Source organism: Vicugna pacos, chromosome 6 (genome assembly GCF_048564905.1).
Source record: "Vicugna pacos chromosome 6, VicPac4, whole genome shotgun sequence".
NCBI classification, from domain to species: domain Eukaryota; kingdom Metazoa; phylum Chordata; class Mammalia; order Artiodactyla; family Camelidae; genus Vicugna; species Vicugna pacos.
Genome location: NC_132992.1, coordinates 47,314,041 through 47,338,999, shown reverse-complemented (window position 1 = coordinate 47,338,999; position 24,959 = coordinate 47,314,041). Strand labels below are relative to the sequence as shown.

The 24,959-nt window shown below is 35.1% G+C and overlaps 1 long non-coding RNA gene across 4 annotated transcripts in view; it reads right to left on the bottom strand.

Moving 5' to 3' along the window:
• The window catches only part of LOC140696904 (uncharacterized), a 404,568-nt gene that overhangs the window by 179,174 nt on the left and 200,435 nt on the right, over positions 1–24,959 (bottom strand). For all 4 annotated transcript variants that reach the window (XR_012073556.1, XR_012073557.1, XR_012073554.1 and 1 more), the window contains exon 3: positions 12,548–12,683. This is a non-coding gene — a long non-coding RNA (uncharacterized lncRNA). The remainder of the gene's footprint in view (positions 1–12,547; positions 12,684–24,959) is intronic.

Genomic DNA, 24,959 nt, shown 5'->3' with positions numbered 1-24,959 from the left:
CTATAATAAATTTTTGGCATTAGAGATACAAAGAATTCCACAGAATCCCTTTGCTAAAAAGACAGTAAAGTTTCCAAAGCATTTGAAATAAAAAGAGATGATTATTTTGTATCAACTTGCCTAGGCAAGGGATGCCCAGAGAGCTGAGACATCCATCCTCTCCTGCCCTCAGACACTGGTGGGCACTTGTGATGTTTAGACTTCAGACTCAGATAGGGTCTTACATCACTAGTACCACAATTCTTAGACTTTTAGACTGTGACTCAATTATAACATGAGATCCCTGATTCTCCAGCTTACCATCGTAAATGACACTTCTCATTTTCCATAACCCCATGACTAATTCTAATAAACATCTCCTCTTATGTATATCTATGTATCACCTGTTGTTTCCTATATGTGGTAAACGCTAATGTTTCGACAAGAATTACTAGAACTAACAAAAAAATTCAGCAAATGGTAGCAGGATACAAAGTTAACACACAGAAATTGTATTTCTATATACAAACAATGAATAATCTGAAAATAAAATTAAGAAAACAAGTCTATTTACAATAGCATCAAAAAGAATAAAATACATAGAAATTAACTTAGCTAAGGAGGTGAATCATTTGCACAGTAAAGACCACAAAATATTGCTGAAAAAAATTAAAGACATAAACAAAGGAAACACATCTCATATTCAGAGACTGGAAGACTAAATATTAAGATGTCAATACCATGCAAAGTGATCTACAGATTTAATCCCTATTAAAATCCCAAAGAGGGTTTTTTTTTTTTTTTGGAAAAAATAGATAAACCATCCTAAAATTTATATAAAAACTCGAAGGACTCTGAATAGCTAAAACATTCTTGAAAAACAAAAAGTTGGAGGCCTCCTACTTCCTGATTTCCAATTATATTATAAAGCTACAGTAATCAAAACAGTACGGTGGGAGCAGACATAGAAACCAATGGAATAGAATAGTGAGCCCAGAAAGAAACCCTTCCAAATAAGGTCAAATGCAGAGAGCGATCAAGACGGCAGAGTGGAAAGACCCTGAACTCAGCTCCTCTCATGAGCACACCAAAATCACAACTATCTGCAGAACAATCATCAATGAAAAAAGACTGGAACCTACCAGAAAAGAGTTTCTACAACCAAAGACAGGTGGGAATGGGTAGACTGGCAGACTTCTCATACAATTAAACCCCATACCCACCTAGAAGGTGACCCATAAACTAGAGAACAATTATATTGCAGAGGTTCTCCCATGGGAGTGAGATTTCTGAGCCCCACAGCAAGCTCTCCAGCCTAGAGGTCTGGCACCAGGAAGACGAGCCCCCAGAGCATTTGGCACTGAAGGCCAAAGGGGCTTAACTGCATAAGCCCCATAGGACTAGGGGAAATAGAGACTTCACTCTTAAAGGGTGCAGACAGAATTTCACATGAACTGGGACCCAGGGCAAAAGTAGTGATTTGATAGGAGCCTGGCCCAGACCTACCTGCTGGTCTTGGAAAATCTCCTGGAGATGAGGGGGTGGCTGTGGCTCACTGTGAGGTCACAGACACGGTGGCAGGCATGTTTAGGGATACTCAACTGTGTGAACACTCCTGGTGGCTGCTGTCTTGCTCATGAGCACACAGACCTGGCTCCTCCAACAGCCAGGAGGATCCAGATTGGGGTGCCACAGGTCAAGTCACTAACTGGATGGGGACACAGCCCCATCCATTAGCAGACAAATTACCTAAACAGTTTCTGAGCCCACAGCCACCTCTAGACACGCAACCTAGACACTGCCTTGCCCACCAGAGGGCCAAGACCCAGCTCTACCCTGCAGTGGGCAGGCACCAGCCCCTCCCACTAGGAAGCCTATACAAGCTCTGGCGCAGCCTCAACCACCAGGGAGCAGACACCAGAAGCAAAAAGTCCTACAATCCCATAGGCCGTGGAATGAGTCTGCCAATGCAGGCCAGACCCATGCTGGGACCAGCTGGGACCAGTTGGGCCCTGCCTTGCCCACTAGCAGGCCAATATAACCTTCATGACACCCTGTTTCCCATACTCAATTGTGTCAAGAACCGAATCCCCCCACGACAATCTGAAATGAGCTCTGGGATCCCTGGGCTTGCAATCAGATTCCAGGAACCAGTTCTGCCTGTCCTCAGTCTGGCACTAACCCCAGGAACTGGCTTCAATTGCCAGTGGATGAGCAACAGCCCCAGAATCTTGAGGACCACGATTCTGCCCACCAGTCAGCCAGTACTAGCCCCAGGGTCCCCTGTGGGTCTGCATCCAGCCACCTCTTGACCAGGACCTGATAAACAGCAGCCAGCAGCATCTGTGTAAGACAGGGCCTGGCAACCAACCAGCCTAGGGGCCAACTAAGCCTACCACATCCCCCACACAGCCAGCACAACAGAAGGACTCATCAGCCCTCCTAGGGGGAACCCCGAGAGCATACTGATTGGGTGACGAGTGGGGAGTGCACTGCTGGGATGCACAGGCCATCTCCTACAGGGGGCCACTTCTCCAAGGTCAAGAAACATAACTAACTCTCCACATACATGAAAATACAAATAGCAACTTAGACAAAATGAGATGGCAGAGGACTATGTTGCAGAAGGAAGACCAAGATAAAACCCTTTTAGAAAAACTAAGTGAAGTGGAGATAGGCAATCCACCTAAGAGTTCAGAGTAATGATCATACAGATGATCACAGAACTTGGGAGAAGAATGAATGCACAGAGGGAGAAGTTAGAAGTTTTTAACAGATAGTTAGAAAATATAAAGAACCACCAAACAGAGATGATGAATACAATAACTCAAATAAAAAACACAGTAGAAGCACTCAATAGGGGACTAAATGATACAGAAAAATTAATCAATGAGCTGAAAGACAGAGTAGTGGAAATCACTGCCACTAAACAGAAAAAAAGAATGAAATGAGGACAGTTTAAGGGACCCCTGAGACAACATTAAGCTCACTAATGTTCACATTATAGGGGTCCCAGAAAAAGAGAGGGGGGGGGGCCTGAGAAAATATTTGAAAAGATAGTAACTGAAAACTTCCCTAACCTGGGAAAGGAAACAGTCACCCAAGTCCAGGAAGTGCAGAGAGTCCCAAATAGGATAAATCCAAAGAGGAACACAGCAAGACACATTGTAATCAAAATGACAAAAAATAAAGATAGACTATTAAAAGCAGCAAGGGAAAAGCAACAAATATCATATAAGGGAACTCCCATAAAGCTATCAGCTAACTTTTCAGCAGAAATTTTGCAGGCTAAAAGAGAATGGCATGATATATATTTAAATGGCATGGAAGGGAAAAACCTACAACTAAAAAAAACTACCCAGAAAGGCTCTCATTCAGATTTGATGGAGAAATCAAAAGCTTCACAGATGTGCAAAATTTAAAAGAATTCAGCACCACAAACCAGCTTTACAACAATTGTTAAGGGAACTTCTCTAGGTAAAAAAGAGAAGACCACAACTAGAAACAAGAAAATTACAAAATGAATGAAGTTCACTAGTAAAGGCAAACATGGAGTAAAGATAGGAAATCACCCACACACAAAGCTAGCAGGCAGGTTAAAATACAGTAGTAATAAAATCATCTGTATCCACAATAAGCAATTACAGGAAACACAAAATAATTAAATGTAAAATATGATAAAATAGTGATTGAAAGGGGAGGAGAGGACAAAAACAGGGTTTTTAAAATGCATTTCAAGTTAAGAGATCAGCAACTAAAAATCATGTATTTATTTATAGACTGTCATACAAAAACCTCATGGTAACCACAAACCAAAAATCTATAATAGATACAGACACAAACAAGAAAAAGGAATCCTACCGTAACACTAAAGATAGCCATCAAATCTCAAGAGAAGAGAACAAAGGGAGGGGAAAAAAGACCTACAAAAACAAATCTAAAATAATTAACAAAGTGGCATTAAGAACATACATATCAAAAATTACATCAAATGTAACTGGACTAAATGCGCCAACCAAAAGACACAGACTGGCTGAATGGATATAAAAACAAGACCCATATACATGCTACCCCCAAGATATTCACTTCAGATTTAGAGACACATGCACACTGAAACTGACAGAATGGAAAAAGATATTGAATGCAAACAGATATCAAAAGAAAGCTGGAGTAGCAATACTTACAGCAGACAAAATAGACTTTAAAATAAAGACTGTTACAAGAGGCAAAGAAGGACACCACATACTGATCAGGGGATCAATCCAAAAAGAACATATAATAATTGTAAATATAGATTCACCCAACATAGGAGCATCTCAATATACAAGGCAAATATTAACAGACAAATAAGGTCCAGTGATATTTGACATATGCCGATATTATTCAACAACGGAAGGGACAGTCCTTTCAACAAATGGTGCTGGAAACCTGCATTATGCATGTGCACAAAACTGAAGTAGGACCTTTACCTAACACTATATATGTAAATTAATTCAGAATGGATCAAATACCTAAATGTAAGAGATAAAACTATAAAACTTTCGGTCGAAAACATTGGGAAAATTTTTCACTACATTGGATTTGAGAGTGATTTCTTAGCTGTGACACCAAAGACCCAGGCTACAAAAGAAAAAATAACAATATTAGACTTCATGGAAAATAAAAAAAAAATTGTATCAAAAAACCCTATCAACAGAGTAAAAAGGAAACCCACAGAATGAAAGAAAAATATTAGCAAATCATACATCTGATTATGGATATAATGCAGAATATATAGAGAAGTCCTAAAACTCAATAGTGAAAAAAACAAATGACTCAAAAGTGGGCAGAGATTATAATAGATATATTTCCAAAGATTTCTGAATGGCACATGAAAAGATACTCAACACCATTAATCATTAGGAAAATGCAAATCAAAGCTACATTGGTGCAACCTTAGACCCCTTAGGATGGCTATTATAAAAAAAAATAAATAAATAAAACCATAAAATAATGAATGTTAGTGAGATTAAAAACAGAATCATCACATGATCCAACATTTTCACTTCTGGGTTTATGCCGGAAAGAATTAAAAACAGGGTCTTGAATACATACATGCACATTTTGTGTTTGTAGCAGCATTACTCCCAACAGTTAAAAGATGGAATCAAGCCAAGTGTTTACAGACAGATAAATGAATAACCAAAATCAAATATATATATATATATACACACACAATAGAGTATTGTTCAGCCTTGAAAGGGAAGGAGATTCTGACATGTACCTCAGCATGGATGAACCTTGAGGACATTACACAAAGTAAAATGAGTCAATCACAGAAGACATATTGTATCATTCCACTTATCTGAGGAACTTAGAGTAGCCAAACTGACAGGGACGAGAAAAAGAATGGCTGTTGCCAGGAACTGGGGGTGCTGAGAGGTTACTGTTCAGTAAGTATAGAGTTCCAGCTGGTGGTAACGGTTGCACAACAGTATTAATGTACTTAATATCACTGAAGTATATGGGAAAATGGTAAATTTTATATTAAATGTGTTTTATCACAATAAAAAATGTTTAAAAAGGCTTACTTACAGTGGTGTGGGAGTAGTATGGCTAGAGATGTAATCTGACTTCAAGTATAGAAAAACACTTTGATGCTTCAGGCGCTTTTGGAACTTTGCCTTTTAGGGGATTTTCAATAATCCACAAATTTCTAGTTGTGGGAAAAATTTAAGATCCAGTTTTCCCAAGAGGATCTCGGTTTATGCTCAGCTATCCTTGTATCAAATATAAGTATTACTAGAATCCCCTTTTAAAATTATTTAATGATGTGTTGACACGAAGTAATGGAGTTCTGGGATCATTTAAAAGGTGAAAAGTCAGCAAAGTTCTGCCTAATAATGTATTATGTTGTTTACACTGAACAGGTTGTGTGCAGACTTCATTCTTCCTTTGAAAGATAGAAGAACTCACACAGCTTCATTTCTCCGAAACTAGTGTGTTTACATATAGTTTAAGCCTCATAATACTTGTAACCTTTAACTAAAGAAACTAACTTCTGTTTCACAGAGAGAACTGGAAGGGATGATTGATGTTGATAATTGTGCACTATCATACAGCGGCCTTTTACAGCAAATTTGCAGAGCTCATGAAAACACACACAGCTTTCCACACCATCTACACAGTTCTCAAAGGGGCAGAAATAAATGTTGAGGACGGACCTAAAGATACAGTCTTTCTGTAGCATATAAAAATAAAAGGCAAAAGTTTATAAAATTTTATTAGGCTTACTAATCAATGTTGTAGCATTCTCTTAGAAATGAGCTAGGTATCTCATGAGTATCCATTAATTCAACATACTATCTGTCCAAGTATGCAAGTTACCTAAAGTTCTCTGAAATTATCTTCTGACACACTATAAAATATAATTATTATTGTAATAGTTTGTCAGAATAATTATTCGATTTCATTTAAACATTTATACTTTTCATAATCATAAGAAGAGGCAATGCTAGCCTATTCAATCAGTAAACCTGTATACATTTAGGGACAAATGCTCAAGTAGAATAAAAATTTTTGTGTATATTGAAAGGGAGCAGGACTCTGTGGCCTCCCCACCCCCAACCTCTGCCTCTCGTCTACAGAAAACCTGATGTCTCCCAGGCCTCCCTAAGTCACAGAAGAGCAGGCTTAACCAGTTGATTAGGGCAAGCCTGTGGGCACTGGAGGATGGCAATGACTCTGACCACCTGTTTCAACAAATAACTCAGATTACTCCCCCGTTTCCCTTTAAAACTTTCATGGCCAAACAGAATCTCCAGAGATGGTCTTTTGGAGGGGATGCTGGGTTCACCAGATTGCAGGAATTCTGATTAAAAGTAACTTACCAGGGCTGTTGCCCCCAGGATCATACCCCTGCCCCTCCCTCAACTAGAAACCAATTACTCTTATCTAAGTCTCTGCAGGCAGCTGCAAAGAGAAGAAACACGAACTGGTGAGAACCTATGGAGTTCAAGATGGTGGAGGATTTGACTTCCAGGGGACCTTGAGCCTCATTATATGCTCATTGTAATGTATCAGCACGCTAAACAACATGCTTAGCAGCACCATGACAGTTGACGATTGCCATGACAACAACCCGAAAAGCCCATACAAGGTAAGAAGACAAGGTGATTGGCTCCATCACACACAGAAGGAGGACATAATGGTAGAAGCCTCTCATAAAAGTCCACGTGGCCCGACCCCTGACCCAGGCCAGAGCTGTCTCTACCGGCCATCTTGGCTGACTGCTCCCTGCGCGAGCACTTTCCTTCTGTTTCCCCTTCTGAGCAATGAAGTGGCTGTTCACTTCATCCACAGCCGTGGCAAGGACCCACACTTTGGTAGGCTTCCTAATTTAGGGTCCCTCCTCAGCTAACATCCCTGGGTCAGGAGTAAACACAGATATATAAAACTCACAGGTCCATATGAAAGATCTGTTCTCTTCCCAGTGGGGACACATTCTTAATTGATTTGAGCTCAAAGCAGAGAACCCCAAATGAGTAATAAACCACATTACCTGCTCTCTCTGACCCAATAAGGCTAAGAGTTCTATAAACCATTAGTCTGTTTATAGAGGTCACCATATTGTTAGACCATAAAGCTGAATTCCCAACGGGGGATAACTTATTAGCTGTAAATAAGCCAAAAAATAAAACTCTAAGCAGAAGAAACTAGCACTAAAATCAAGCCAGTACTCAAAAACAACCAAAATCAAATTCTTGCTTTGCTATATATGAGCAATACTCAGAAGCACAGACCAGGAGTTGAACTTCCCCCTGGGTCCGCAGGTTGTCACCCAAGAAAGAAGCGAAAAAGGCATTGCTACCTAGATGGAGTGGATGGGGATTTAAAAATGAGGTCTGATTATGAGCCATGGCATGTAAACTATTAAAAAATGCATTGGACAATTGAGAAGATTATTTTATTCAGGCTAATTCAACAGGGAGAAAGTTCATTTCTGCAGAAAAATGTCTTAGAGAAAAGGAAGGAAGCCTTAGGTTTTACAGAGGCAGTTATTTAAGAGAGTGACAAGGAATGGTAAACAATGACTTATCTCAGTCATGACGAAAGGTGATTCCTGTAGTTAACTGTTTCCAAAGATAAAGTGATGAGAAATTTCTCAGCCATCACTGCTTTCCAGTGCACAGGAATCAGGTCAAATTCAACATTGTGAAGAGTGTGCAGGGGTTTTCCATCCCTGCTCCTTGGCAAGGAAACTCTCAGGGGAGCGACCAAGAGGATCTTAAATTTCCTCTCAGCTGGACTAAACTTTAGAAAGTTTCCTTTCTGGACATAGCCCTGGCCTCCCCTTTCTTAGAGCATTTACTTTGAAAATCTGTAACTACAAACTCTTCATCTACCTCGTTGAAATGCATATAAATCTCCTTAGGTGCCTCTTGACCATCTTAGGATCCAGGGAATGGTCCCAAGGACCTGAGAACCATCTCCTTGAAATGTAAACATCAAAATAGACAGCTCCCCAGTCTTCCATCCCCTGTGGGAGAATAGGAGCCATGGGTATCAGTTATCAAACAGAAATGGCCTAATCACAGAGGAAACATTTGCAAACCCAGGAATAACGTCTATTAATTCACAAAAACTCCCATTAACTCACTAATAACATCCCATGATGAGTCTTCTCTCTAATGTCCTCCTCCAGTACTTCTCCAACAGCCCAATTCAAGACTGAAAAATCCTCCAGCTTTTTTTTTTTTTTTTGGTTCCAGAAAAATTGAATTCAAGTCTTTCTTCTCTATTGGAATAACTTTGAATAAACTCTTTTTTGCCTGTTTAACTTTGTATGGTGCAATTTCTGCTTCGACAGAAGTGAGGCAGTTATAAGGCTCACATCACTTGTTTCTCATCTCTCAAGGATCACTGTCATCTAGTGCCTGAAGTACTAAATCTTGGCTGGAAGGAGATACATGTCACACAGTTTAGTTTCAATTATTAAGAGAAAACAAGTGTCAACCGAGAGCAATAATACTGAATTAAGCTGGAAGCTCATTGTTAGATTCACTCAATAGCATATTGAATAGATTGAATAGATTCATTCCACAAATGTAAGAAAAATTGATAATTGAAAATAATCTAAAATGCTTAGGTCTTTTTTGTTCAGGTAATCACACTTATGTTCAATCCATGAGGAAAGAAAGCCTTCTGTTCCTCAGGCTTCTGACTATATCACGTTCTCTTGGCTTTTATGCATCGCTCCAAGCCAACTTCTCAGTCTGAAAGGTTTTCAATTCCTCAACTGATTGTCTTTAGCTTGCTTTTAAGATTTCATTGTCAAAGGACGTTAAAATCATGTATAGCTTTGTCTCTAGTAATTCTAGTTGGAAATAATTAGAAAAAGAGAGCTAGAACTTTGGAACATTGAAGGACATAAAGCTGAGATAACAGATCAGAAGCAGAGGTGGAGATAAAAGGCAACTGAGACAAAGCCAGCTCCTTCAGTATTATTTGCAGCATTCTCAAAAAGGAACTGAGCTAAAACCTGTGAGACACTGAAGGACTGACGTTAAAATGATTTACCCTATTCTGATAGATAAGCTCCTGCATAAATTGCCATGGGTGGAGTTAGGATTAAATTATATATCTTGTACAACTAATGGGACATATGGAGTAAGAATTTCTCTGGTAAGTAAAGATTTGTTTAAATATAGGTTTGAAATAGTAGAATAAAGAATTTACATCTGAAAAAAATCTCAATGCAAAGAAGGGAAAATATTATAAGCATCCTTTGAAAAAAGCATTTTAAAATAGCAATACATTTTTAATATAAATTAATTGATTGATACAAATCAATGAGCTTTGTAAGTCACCAAATTTATTTGGTATTTTATAATACACAACATTATACCAAATTGTTTTCAAGAGTTTAGTTTAATCTCTTTTTCTCACTAGGCTTTTAAGATATTTAATCACACTGTTTTTGTACATTTGGGACCAAGAGAAGACACCATGTTTGTCTATATATGATTTAAGGTCTCTCTCTCTCTAAAACTTGAGCTTTTTGGAAACAGGACAAATTATTAATTATCTGTTTACAATGGTTAGCCCAGAAATATAATAAGTCTTTGATAATTTCAGTTGAATCAAAATTATAGACTTAAAAATGTGCACATGTTCAATACAGCATCAACAGTGAAAGCCAAAAACAACAAAATTAAAGCTCCTGTGGGATAGTTTTCATATTCCAGAGTATCTATTAAAGGTATAAGATATAGATGGTGAACGTGAAATTAGGTTTATGAAAACAACACAGGAATATGGCTAATTATTCATCTTATATTAGGCAAATAAGTTTGATGAAGTATTATAAACAAATGATGATTTCAAAAGAGTTTTACAAATATGTACCTAAAGCTAAGTGAAGAAAATCACGTAACTTTACAACGGTAGTGTTTTTGGAAGCATCCGAGATGTATATTTACTATTATTTTGCTCAATTTTGTTTAAATTGTTTTTAATAATTCCTTAAATCATGCTTGACAACATATGTCTTACCACTAAGGAATTAAAAGTATTATATCAAAGGGATAAAAAGCAAAGAAAAATACATATGATAGTATCCTAATACTAGCAGCCAAACTAAACTCAGCCAGCAAATTATGGAAATGAAAATCAAAGTTGCACGGTACAAAAATACAGCAGGTACAACGTAACAAGCTTAAGTGATTTTGCCTGTATATTTCATAGCCTTTTGCCAAAAAAAAATACATATACACATAAATGAATGAATATGTGTGTGTGTGTGTGTGTGTGTGTGACCACACACTGGTCAGATACTCTGGGAAACGTACTGTATTTCCCTAATGGGCACATGTACAAAAGGTCTTTGGTTATCATTTTAGTGTTAGAGTAAATAGAATGTGTGGGCTATTTGAAGAACTGAATAACAACAAATTAGAATCTGTAAAAGATATCTGGGGGCCACAGATAGCCTTTTACTGTAATTTTTAGCTGTTCCTTTGTAATGTTCTCCAAAAGTTACAGATTAGCACGGGGCCTAGACAGCAAGGCCTTGACTTGCTGTGCCACAGTTCTTGTCCTTTACTCTGGTTGAATCTATGAACAACCTCATCATGTATTTTCCTACAATAATTTCTGATAAAGTGTTCATCTTTCATCAATCTTCTTTATCTTAATCTATAGCTACGTTTCCTATTAGAAAGGACAAAGCATTATCTTTCTCTGATTTTTTCTTTTCCACCAGAAAACATGTGAATTTCTTTTTCTTTTGGGCACTAGGCTCTGTCCCTATGCTAATAAAAAGGATATTCAATTAAAAATTATATATTTTTAATACCTGGTTGAGAAAACACTCAGTGTAATTTTTCTATTTTATGCTTTCAATGCTTTGTTTTGAGATGGTATAGACTTACCTTGATTTTCATACTTTTCTGAAGAGAGTCACAAAAGACCTGTTTAGCTTTGCAAAAGACTGCAAAGCAGCAACAAATATGTACCTTCTTTACGTTTCAGGTTTTGTGCATGTGGGTATGTGTGTATTTCCTTAGGGTTTGTTGAAAATATAAGCTGTGACTGAGTCATAGCCACTTCATCTCTATGAATTAAAATCTAAAATCAGCCACTACATTCACATCAACCAGAAAACAATTTGATACTAAACCAGCAACTTAAGTGGATCAAATAAGAAGAAATGATGCAAGATAATCTGTTTGAAAATTAGCACTACGTCTTATGCAATACTTTCAAATTAAATAATCCGGCACATTAAACATATTAAACACTTACCTTGTGGTTCTCGTATGTAATTCTTCAATCACTGAAAGGGATCTTTTCAAACGTGAAGTACATAGTTTTGGTGGACTGTTTTGTTTTTTGTTGTTTTTATCAAGAAGAAAATGCTTAATTTCTTCAAAGGGACTCAAAACTTAATGAAACCTCTCACCATGTATATGTTTAAACATAAAGATATCCACAACTAAAGATAACTTAAAATACATATTTTTATATAAATTTTAACATGTGATTTATATGCAGTGTCAAAATAATTTTAAAGAGTAAATTCATGACAGATAGATATAAATTAACATATATCAGCAATTTCATTTTATGTATTAATTATTGAGGAAATCAGTAAGATATTTCTAAAAAAAGTTTCAAAGGAGAATGCAAAAAACAGACACATTTAAAGGCAACCAGGAATGAAAAGTTGACTTATCCCACAAAGGTATTAATATGCTTTTTCTTGAACCAGAAAAGAGTTCATCTGCATTTGTGAAAATAAAGACCAAACGCACTGGTCTGTGCGGTAGGCCTGAACAACAGGAGTGTGAGACCTATGCCTCTTTCCTTATCCTGTGACTCTCCTCCTTATGAGAACAATACTTTTAGACAGCACAACACAAAGCAAGCTGATGCAAAGAGGAATGAGAAGAATGACCTGATTCCACCAAGGATGCCAAACAAACAGGAACCAATCATAAATTCCAGGTACCAAACCAAAGAATAAACAGCCCAGGAACTCAACTTAAAAAAAAAAAAAGATGGCGTTCAGATCCCCATCCTGACTTACCGCATCTTCACAGAGGAGACAATCTGCAAGCAACAAGACACAAGGGGCCCCTGTGGGTACTGCACCTGGTCAAAGGCTGGGGTCTGCAGCAAAGATCAGTGCACACTGGAGGGTCTTCGTGGGACTTCCACTATAACTGTGGAAACAAACAAAGGCCAGCCAAATGAGAACAAAGGCTATTTATTCATCAGCCACCATCACTAGTGGTTGGTACAGACTCAAAATCAGGATTTGAAAAGATGTGGAAAAAAGAAAAAGCTTCAGGAGTGCCTTGACTGGAGACTCCTGGCTTGGAGAACCTATTAGCAGGGTAACTAGAAGTAGGGCTTCCTGAACAATTGGTTAGAGATGCATATTTGACTTTCTCTGATTGGTCTTAAGTTGGAAGCTGTGACAAAAATTAGGGAAGTGATCAGTTATTAATCAAGCTGATTGTTACAGCAGTTACTGTTTTACTTCCTGAATTATTACTAGAGACACCAGCCTGACTTCTCATAAGCCTTATACACAAGACTTATACCAGGCTGGCTTCCTGGTAGGTTGCTATAGATAAGGGATTGGTTTCCAAGGATACTAGTAAATATTAATGTCTATTGTTTACTTAAGTAACTAAGAATCCATTAAAAGGTATCTAAAAATATTTTTGTCCCCTTAAAAATGTGTCCTAAATTTTCATGAGAGTAAATATGGATCTAATATACCGAACCTAAATGTGTATGTAATAGGACCACATATAATACATTCTTATCCCATATGTCTTTATATATGTGTATGTGTGTGTATACATACATTTTTAGCCATTAAAATCGCCACTTTTTATTTATCACCATAGTGTTCAAAAGAGAAAATCAGCATGTAAAGTTAAATTTCATGTTCTTACTAAATAGTTTCTTCTTCCCCTTGATCCAAATACTTACTATCCATGTCTTCAGATAATCTGAGTTCGGAAGAGGAGATAGGGAAAGACTTGAACTCTACCAACTTGGTAGTGACTGTTGTTGATATTTTTTTTATCTATGTAACAATTAAAGGTATTCATATAATGTCAAATAATTTTCCATACAATTTTCTATTATTTGTTTCTATAATGGAATTCTAAGAGTACAATGTGTTCCACTGAGATTCAGAAAAAAATGTGCAAAGATAATTAGGTAATGATAATGATAACTAAGTTATGAAGAGGCGTATTCTGCACCCTTAACTATTCTAAGTGTATTTCATTAGCGATGTCATCCTCACAAGAACAATAGGAACTATTATTATCATTTCTGCTTTACAGACAATAAAGATCATTAAGAGTTGTGGATTTAGATTAACTTGCCTTTGGTCACCCACTAGTCTTGGAGACGAGATTTGAATTTAAGTATTTAGCTCTATAGATTGTGTAGTTTAATATTCTAGCACACTGCTATTATAAAGAAGGTAGAAAATGGGTACTATTTTTATGGGCCTGCATTTTACTTTGTTTTGTATTTACAAAAAAAAGTTTGTTTGCATTAATAAAAAGTAACAGAGCCTACAATCAAAACAAGTTATCAAAATAATGTAAAATCCTATAAAAATTTGAAATAATAAAAATCAAGTAGTTGATACCTGCAATTGTGATTCACATATAATTCATTCTGAAATCCTCAAAACACTATTCCTTAGGAGGCAGTATGGCAGAGTGAGAAAACAGAATTTATAGTAATAATTAACCTTTATATGACCCTTACTATGTGCTAGTCTTTTTATTCTAAATTTCCTTTGCTATGTCTCATGTAATGCTCACACTAACAGGTACTAGGATTGGCCCTTATCTACAGATAAGGACTATGACAAAGAGAAGTTAAGTAAAGTAAATGAAGTCACAGAGCTAATAGTAACAGAGACATGACTTAATCCAGCTTGTACTTTCTGGAGAGATTTGGGGTTAATTTCAGTTCAGTCAAATATTCAATGACTAACCTAAGCAATTTCTGTGAGATTTTATATATATATATATATATATATATATATATATATTTTATATATATATATTTCAAAGATACTTTTAAAGACTATAAATTTTAATGTTCTTGATAAATAGTAGAAACTACAAAATAAAAAGACATTAAAATGTATTAATTTTGGGCACAGTGTTATCATATAACTATATTTAATTCATTTGTTTTGAATAGTCTAAAATGTTTCTTCAGAGATTAATGTTGAATTAATAGTAATAGCAACCAATAACTGAGACAGCATTAATCCCCTCATTTTGACTAAACTTTATATAGGATTCTTTCCCTTTAGACAGGGACAATAGTTCTCTGATCTCTTAGAGATTACACTTTATCTTAGAGACTATACTTTAGGACACTTGTAATTATAAAATCTTTCTTTCCTCCGTGTAATACATATAATTCTCCCAGACTCTCGCCAGTTTTTCAATACAGAAAATGGCTTTCTTAAGGTACTGGGTATGATCTCTGAAATGTAATCATGGAAGGACATAGCACTTCTATCTCCCAGACTATGGGGGACAGTGGGAGCCTAACTTCAGTGGGCACAAATTAGCAAAAATAGACAGTTAATCACCGAGAAAAACATTTGCAAACTCAGGAGCTACTCACATAATGTTTGACATATCCACTGATCAATCTTCCCTCCATTCCTTTCTGAATGTCTTCCAGTACTTCTACACTAGCTTGCCCAGTGCTTAAATCCCCACCCTACCCCCAGCCTTTTTTCTCCCTCAGTAGAGCTGAGTTTAGTTTCACTCCCCTACTGCAGTAGTATCAGAATAAAATCAACTTTTTTTCTCATCTTGTCAAGAGCTGCTTTTTTCTTTCACACCTAGAAGGTATTTTAATATGATGCTTACCTATAAAACAGCTTCAATACAAAGGCTTCTGCCTAATTACTAGTAAAGTATGAGAAATACACCTTAAAAATAGATACATTTGCTGTGAGGATCACTATTTAGAGGCTGACCTTCAAGGTAAACATATAAGGATGGGAATTGTCTTTGCAATGCATTGTGTTATTGCTCTTTTAGGATCCTCTTCAGTAGTAACAAGCTCTAAGGTGTTTTTCCAGAGTGATAAAATATTTAATAAAAGTAAGAAAAAGAGGCACAGGAGACCTCAGCAGCTCTTTTGCCCTTTGAAATACATTACTTGTCTGAAAGCTATTAGCTTAATACTCCCTTCTAGTAAAAACTATAATTCATCCTTTAAAAGCAAAGGGATTTCACTAGATCTGTAGAACTTCTTCTCATCCTCATTCAAGGTCCTAGACCTGATCTAATATAAAATAATCTCTTTGCATGCACAGGGTGATAATGTGAGGGACAAGGTATTACAGTAATGTCATTATCCCTATCAACTAACAATCAACAAATCTTCGGTGCTAAAAGGGCAGTGTAACTTGGTCAATTACCTCCCAATTCTGTGCACTGATGTGAAGAAATCTGAGATGAGCATACCAACGACCTTATGAGGTTACTCTCCCATGAATTGTTGATGATTGTCTCCAGAGAGTCATAGTATCCCGGGGTCATCCATTTCATTTTTCCTTAATAAGAGCTAAAGTTCATGGACTGGACAAACTCTGCCATCAAAGCAGGCTCTCCAGAATGAAGGGGCACATTGTTAAACCACACTTATGAACAACTTGTTAATTTTTCTTTTAACATTCTGTATTTTCACAGGCCCTTTTTGATATTGCATAAGAACCCAGAAAAAAAAAATGACTAAATACTGTCTCTTTTGGGGGAAGAATAAACTCTATCATACTACAAAACCAAACTGTGGAGTGATAAGGAAATAATCCCAAGCATGAACTGTTAGTAACAGTAAAAATTCTGACTTTTCAAAACAGCTGATCAACTTTATGATGAGAAGTTTTAAAGGTGCTGACACTTGTTTAAAATGTTTTTTGACTTATAAATAATTATCTTAAAAGTCATAGCAGGTTGGTTGACAGTTCTATTTTGAAAATTTGATAAGATTACAGCAGTGTTAACAATGTATTAAGCATTTACTCTACGCCAGCACGTAGGTATGCGTTATCCAATGTCATAGTCAATGGCTCTAGGAGGTAGCTGCTATTATTATTCATCTTTCACAGAGGAGATTTCTGTAGTCTAGCACAGTTGCCCTAGCTAGTGATTCACAGAGCTGGGGTTTGGAACTGACTCATCTTCATCTAGTAAAAGTGCCTTATGCTTCTCAGGGGAAAAAAAAATCCATCCATAGAATTTCTATTTAATTTGAAGGAACTGAATACTATCATTTTTTTCCATTTTCTTCTTTGTGTGACATTCCAATCAGTGATACCAGTTTGGGTCCTTGGCTTTCCTATCAGTCCTGCTATTTGAAATGTTTTTATAGTGGAAGTATAGATGATCTACATCATCTATATCATATTGATTTATATGATTTTTTGATGAAGTATGAAATCTGGGTTCTTTTATAGGAATGGCTAAGTCTTTACCCACTGTCTGTTAGTAATAACCTAGCAATGAGCAGAATAGGAGAATGATTTGTCTGGTCCCATCCCATATAGGACTGAAGGCTACCCTTAACCCAGCAATTTCCAGGTGACAAATGATTCTTCTCATGGTGAATATATATTTGTAAAAGAATTATTTATGATGGCAGAGACAGGGACACATTTTCCCTGCAGGAGAAATTCAGACGTAGACATGGCCAGAGGAGACTTAAGGGGATAACCATACAAGCAGTCAATTATCAAGGAAGCTGTTATGGGGTGATGGGATCGGTAAGACAGCTGGTGCTGCAGAGGTCAGCATAATGTGATCTCCTGGTAACACTTCTGAGTTGCGACTCAAGGAGGGCAGTTTCAGAGCTCCAATCTAGGAGGTATTAATAGGATAATTATGTAATTTATCATCCTAATTGAGACACCTGTGCTATTAAAATGGAGCATTATGAATAACTGGGCTGCAATAACAGGGGTAAACTGGCATTATTCAAAGGGAAAAACCAGGGCATATCATCTCCTCTAATCTTTGAATTTGAAGTTATAAAACAGTAAGTATAAATTTCAATTCTAATATTACTCCCTGTAAATCTTGACTAGTTGCTTAGTCATTCTGCATTTGATCCCTCAAGCAGAAAATGTCAGTAATAACCTTAGGGTGTTGTTTATGTAAGTTAATGTGTTAAATGCTCACACAGTGCCTAGTCCAAGGACCTAGCCAGTACTAAAAGTCTCAATGTGTGTGGACCTCTACTTCAGCTTTAATGAAGCAGACTTTGAAGCCCAGAGGCCTAGGTTTTATGTCCTGCTCTGCTAAATACTAGCTGTGTAACCTGAGATGACAACGCTGCCTGCTTCCTGATTGGTAAAATTGCTATAGCGTAGTATGCTTTACCTTAGAGCATTATTATGAGGATTAAATAAGTACATTGACACACATTTAGTAAAGTATGTTATCAATATTTAACATTAAATTATGATTATTATTAATTATTATTATTGTTAGCTGAAATTCTCTGTAGTATTTTTAGTACATGGCACACTGGCCTTCTTTTAGTGTTTTGGTTACAAGAAGAAGACATAAAAAAGGAAGAAATGAAAAATGTCATGAAAAATGAAAAGCATTAATCATATTTTTAAATTACATATATATTTAGTAAGACAACTAGACAAGCATATCTCTTCTGGTGTTCTAGAATAAAGGTACCAAAAAAAGATTTTGGCTTTTTTTTTTTTAACATCTCTTCACAAATTTCAAATTATTATTTATGCTAAATTATTTCAAACTGTGAGAGAATGTGGGAAGTAAGGGTGACATTTCTAAAAACCCTAATTATTGTGTTTAAAAATCATATTATTTTTAGCTTGATTTTTAATTCTCTTGACAAACTGATTTAATATATAGATATTTCCTCACTTTCGATATATATTTATCAAAGGAAAGTTATCAGTAAATACTGAGTCTTCCTCATATCTTCTCAGATTTGAAAAATAATCTTAAACCTTTTACAGAAAAAATGTTACTAAAAGAAACATGGCTAGTGTTCACTATAAACCAATAGGTAAGTGACTAACTTAAAAACTCATCACTAATTAAAATCAAAATGCAAATCATAAGAATTGTCAAGTAAACACACAAAAATGTGCCCAACTTCACTACACTTCATGTAAATGAAAATAAAATGACAATCTGGTACCAAAATTTCACAAGGGCAGGAATTTCAGCTGTTTTGTTCATGACTGAATTCTCAAAACCTTAACTAAGGCCTGGCATATAAAGGCAGTCACAAACATTTGTTAAACAAGTAAATTTTTACCCAACAAGTATATAAAAACTTACATTTTGATAATATTAAATGTTAGCAGAAATATATATCAGTTGGGAATATAAATTGATAGTCATACGGATAGAAAACTTGCAGCCATTAAAATAAAAAAAGTATGTCATCTATTGAAAAAATACATCTGTTAATCACTATTCTAAAGACCAACTTGCTTACTGCAACAAAGATATTTGGTTGAAGCATTGTTTATTAAATGTTAGAGTGATAATTATGGCTTCCAAATGGCAAATGCTTTTGCAGTTTTGACATTATATTGAGCTATTTAACTTAAAAAATATTTAAAAGCACTGTAATAAAATACTTAGTGTAAGGGTTTATTTTATTATGGAATGAATCATAAACTAGTTACAATTATGACATTCATTCATAAAGTTGTGATTTATTTTCCAGATTCAAGCTTTTTAGGGGTAAAAACCTCATTACAGAAGGTGTTGCTAATTATATCAGTTCTGCCCCCTCTTCAAACTACACCTAAAGAGTAATGCAATCTCATGTTTTAATCATTCTCCATTTAAAGCATATATTGCCACCTCAAAGACAGTTACAAGCAAACTCTAAAACTCTTTATGGAGGTACTTAATTTGAGGTAGACAGCTATATTTCTCTCTATGTCATAAGGCTGGTTTTTCACTGGGTGAAGCATATAGGGTTTTTCCCAGAAATTTTTCTAACTTTTCAGATTATATAATTTTCTGAATTAAGACATATATACAGTTAAACTGAATACCTCTACCAGCTACACTTTGCTATTAAAGTTATAGTAGAACACACAGCTATGAATACATAACCCAACTGAAATCAGCATCTGTTTTAGATTTACAAATGATTCCCTTTGGAAAGTCTTACTCATTAAAAGGTTTGCCTCACAAGAGGACAAGACATAATGAAGGGCTAGTTGGGGCAACCAGACTGAAACAATGGTCCTGAGTCCTGGCTGAGTGTGCCCTGAGCTCCCCCAGAGCTGTTTCCCCTGCTAGATGGAGTTTGGGTCTGTATCTTCAGTCAGCCACCACTTCCTTCCAACCTCCTAGCCTCCCATTGCCTCGTTTTCCCTCTAAGGTGGCCCTGACATGTTCTAACTGACCCCTGACTTATTAATAACAGTCAAGCTCTAGCAGAGCTGGCCATAATGCTCCACTCAGTCTCAGGTTTCTCTCCTACGCTCACCTCTCTATGAGTGCTCTGAAGACAAGCAAGATTAAAACTCTTATGGATTTTCAAGTTGTTCTTGAATGCTGGGTGTTTTTTTTAAATTAAAGATGTTTTTAGTAAATGGGAAAAAAAGAGATTAAATCACATGTTCCTGAACAACTGATGGGTCAAAGAAAAAAGTAAAAGAGAGAGAAATTAAAAAAATACTCTGAGACAAATGAAAATGAAAACACAATGTATTAAAACTTACGGGATTCAGCAAAAGCAGTTCTAAGAAAATACTTATAGATAAATGTCTACATTAAGAAAAAAGAAAGATCTCAAGTAAACAACCTAACTTTACTAAGCCCAGAGTTAGGAGGGAAATAACAAAGATCTGAGCAGAAATAAGTAAAATAGAGACTAAAAGATAGTAGAAAAGATTTTTTTTTTTAAAAAACTAGGTAATTTTTGAAAAGGTAAAAAATATACAAATCGTTGTCTAGACTTATCAAGAAAAAAAGACATTATAACTGATGCCACAGGAATACAAAGGATCATAAGAACCTACTATGAGTAAGTATATACCAACAAATTGGACAATCTAGAAAAAACAAATAAAATCCTAGAAACATTCAATTTCCAAAAACTAAATCATGAAAAAACAGCAATCTGATCAAACTAATTACTAGTTAGGAGACAGAATCAGTAATAAAAACCTCACAAAAATAAAAGTCCAGGACCAGATTGTTTCACCAGTGGATTCTAACATTTAAAGAACTATTAATATCAATCCATCAAACACTTTCTAAAAAGTGAAGAAGAGGAAACACTTCCAAACTTCTCATATAAATCCTTACCCTGATACCAAAGCCAAAGACAATACAAAAAAGTTAAGTTTTTTAGACAGGAATTAATGTATTTATTATTGCTAACATTTATATCGCATTTCTAAGATTTGCTTTCAAATCGATATTTTGTATTTACATGCAATGTACAATACAAGGTAACAAATTCAGACCACCGCTCCCCTTAAACTTGTTCCAAGTTAAATTAAATATGTAATAGTCTTACTTCCTTCTTTAAACATGTACAATAAAATTCACTATTCCTTATTTTAAGGTATATAAAATTTCCAATGAACATAGATGCAAAAATCCTCAATAAAATATTAGCAAACTGAATTCAACAATACATTAAAAAAATCATAACACCATGATAAAGTGAGATTTAAGCTAGGAATGCAAGAATGGTTTAACATGTCTAAATCAATCAATCTGAAACTCCACATTAACAAAATGAAGGATAAAATAATGATAATTTTCATAGTTTTAAGAAAAGGATTTGACAAAATTTAACATCTATGATAAAATCTCTTCTAAAACTGCATATAGAGGGAATGTACTTCCACGTAATAAAGGCTATTATGACAAATCCACAGCTAACATCATCATTACCCTTAAAAAGCTAAAATCGTTTCCTCTAAGATCAGGAAAAAGACAGGGATGCCCACTCTCACCATTTCTATTCAACACAGTATTGAAAATTCTAGCTGGAACAAATAGATAAAAAAAAGACAAAGTATCTAAAAAGAAAAAAAAATAAGTTATACTGTCTCTATTTGTAGATGACATATTATTATATATACAAAACCCTAAAGGGTACACCAAAAAACTGTTAGAAGTAATAAATGAATTCAGTAAATTTGCAAGATATAAAATGAATACACAAAAATCTGTTGCCTTTCTCTACACTAACATCTATCAGAAAGATAAATTTTAAAAAATTTCATTCACAATTACATTAAAAAGAATAAAGTATCTGGGAGTAAATTTAATCAAGAAGGTGAAAGGCATATACATGGAAAACTACAAGACACTGATGAAAAAAATCAACAAAGAGTCTTGGCCCCATCGTGTAATGGTTAGCACTCTGGACTTGAAAAAAAATCAACGAAGACACATATATATGAAAAATATTCCATGCTCATGGAATGTAAGAATTAGTATGGTTACAATAAACATAATACCAAAAGCAATCTACAGATCCCATGCAATCCCTATCAAAATTCCACTGGCATTTTTCACAGCAACAGAACTAACAATTCTAAAATTTCCATGAAATCACAATGGCCTCTGAATAGCCAAAGAAATCTTGAGAGAGAGGAACAAAACTGGAGGCACTACAATTCCTGGTTTCAAGCAATCATACAAAGCTACTGTAATCCAAACAATACAATATTGGCAGAAAGACAGCACATGAAACAATGGAAGAGAATCGACAGTCAGAGACAAATCCACACATATATGGTCAATTTATGACAAAGGAGCCAAGAATATGCCATGAAGAAGGGATAGTTCCTTCAATAATGTTGGGAAAACTGGACAGCTACATGCAAAAGGATGAAAGAGGACCACTATCTTACACCATGCACCATAATTAACTCAAAATGTATTAAAGCCTTGACTGTAAGACCTGAAACTATAAAATTTCTAGAAGAAAACTTAGGCAGTAAGCACTTTGACATTGGCCATGCATGGTAATTTTTTTTTAATTTGACACTAAAATCAAAGGTAACAAAGGCAAAAATGAACAAGTGGGACTATATCAAACTAAAAAGCCTCTGTGCAGCTAAGGAAATCATCAACAAAATACAAAGACAGCCTCCAGAATGGGAGAAAATATTTGCAAATCATGTGTCTGATAAGGGGCTGACATCTAAAATATACTAAAGAACTCGTTCAACTCAACTGAAAAAGAAATACTTTTATTGAAAATGGGCAAAGAAATTTAATAGATTATTTCCAAAGAAGACATAGAAATGGTCAACAGGTACATGAAAAAAAGTGCTCAACATTACTAATAATTAAGGAAATGTAAATCAAAACCACAGCAAGATATCATCTCACACATATTAGAATGGCTATTATCAAAGATAAAAAATAAGAAATGCTTGTGAGGATGTGAAGAAAGGACAACTCTTGTACACTGTTGGTGGGAATGTAAATTGGTGTAGCCACTATGGGAAACAGTATGGAAGTCCCTCAAAAATTTTAAAATAGATCCACCATATGATTCAGCAATCCTGCATTTAGATATGTACCCAAAAGAAATCAAATCATTATTTCAAATAGCTACCTGTATTCCTCAGTTCATGGCTGCATTATTCACAAGAGCCAAGGTATGGGAACAATTTGAATGTCCCTCAACGAATGGATGGAAATATGGAACATCTATATCTGTATCTATATAATATTTTATCTATATCATACATACATTTCACAATGGAATGTTATTCAGCTTTAAAAAAAAAAAAGAAGGGAATCCTGTCATTTGAGATTATATAGATGAACCTAAAGGGCATTATGCTAAGTGAAATAAGGCAGGCAGACAAAGACAAATAGAACACAGAATCACCTCTACGTGGAACTTCAAATAAAATTAAACTCACAGAAACAGAATAGAAAAATTGTTACAAGGTGTTGGGGGTGAAGGAAATAGGGAGAAGTTGATAAAAACGTACAAACTTCCATTTGTAAGCTGAATAAAGTGTGAGGATCTAATGCATAATATGGTCACTATGGCTGATAACACTGTATTGTATAATTGAAATTTTCTAAAAGAGTAGAACTTAAATGTTCTTACATATACACTGTATGGATGTGTGTGTGTGTGTGTGTATACACACACACACACACACATATACATGGCGATGGGATGTATTAACTCACTCAATAGGGGAATTTTTTCACAATATATACTTGTACTAAATCATTATTGTATTGTATACTTTAAATATCCTACAAGTAAGTATATTTGTTAATTGTACTTGCAAAAGAAAAATAAATTTAAAATTTAAAAATAAAAACAAAATGTGAGGTCAGATTTGGAAAAAAATTACTTATTTATCTACATGCTTGAAATGATATCTAGCCTTAAGGAAATATTTATTAATTTATAATAAGTCACATCAATATGAGTAGCATTATAGTAAATGATAGATCAAATCAAGACTGATTTATTTTTTCTTACAGCTATGGCTATCCTAATAAAATGTTTATTAACGCATTATCAGTACAATGAAAAGAGGGCTTTCCCAGCCTATTGAAATAAATGAACAAACAACCACTTTTTTTTCTGAATTGTGATCACCAAGGCCTAATTTTGGAGACTTATCAGCCTTACTGAATTTAGTTACATTATTTTAATATGTTGGTTAAAAGGTATTAAATGTGGATTGTTTTTATAGTCAGTGAAATATAATCAAGACGCATTTAAAATTTTGAGGCAGCATTAGAGAAGAGCTAGCGTTTATACTGTGTGTATCTTCTTAGAATTGACCATGTGAGCGTCAGATATCACATCAGAGACTTGGAAGTGGAAAAGCAGACTTAGTAAATCCAACCAGGTAGTGGTAATCCCTGGATTTGTGAAGAAAGCAGTGAACATGAGTCCTGAAAATGAGATACATCAGAGAAGCATTTTGGGAAAAGACACATTAATGAATAGATGCATATATAAGCATTGTAGTTTCTAAGCTGTAGTTTTGTAATTTGAAAAATGAAATGATTGCAGAGGCTACTACTAAGTTTTCTACCAATTCTAAAATTCTACAAATTAAAAATAGATAAAATGGTCACTAAGAAACCTAAAATTTTATGGAATTTAAAAAAAAGGATGAAAAGTCATGATTTTTGTCTACAATCTAATTCAATAAAATGACAGTTATTTTTTGGTGGTATAGAAATGACCATTTAATTATTCCAAGAAATCAATTATTAAAAGGTGACAAACTGAATTATGAAAATGTTTAAGATAAAATTATAATCACCTATTCGAAAAATCGTGGAAGTCTGAAGAGATGAATTCTAATTAAACTTATCGGTAGACATTCAACTAAACCTTTTAAAGGACTGTGAAATGAATATTGTTTTGTATTCTACTACTATGAATAAGTCAAAGGAAATTTT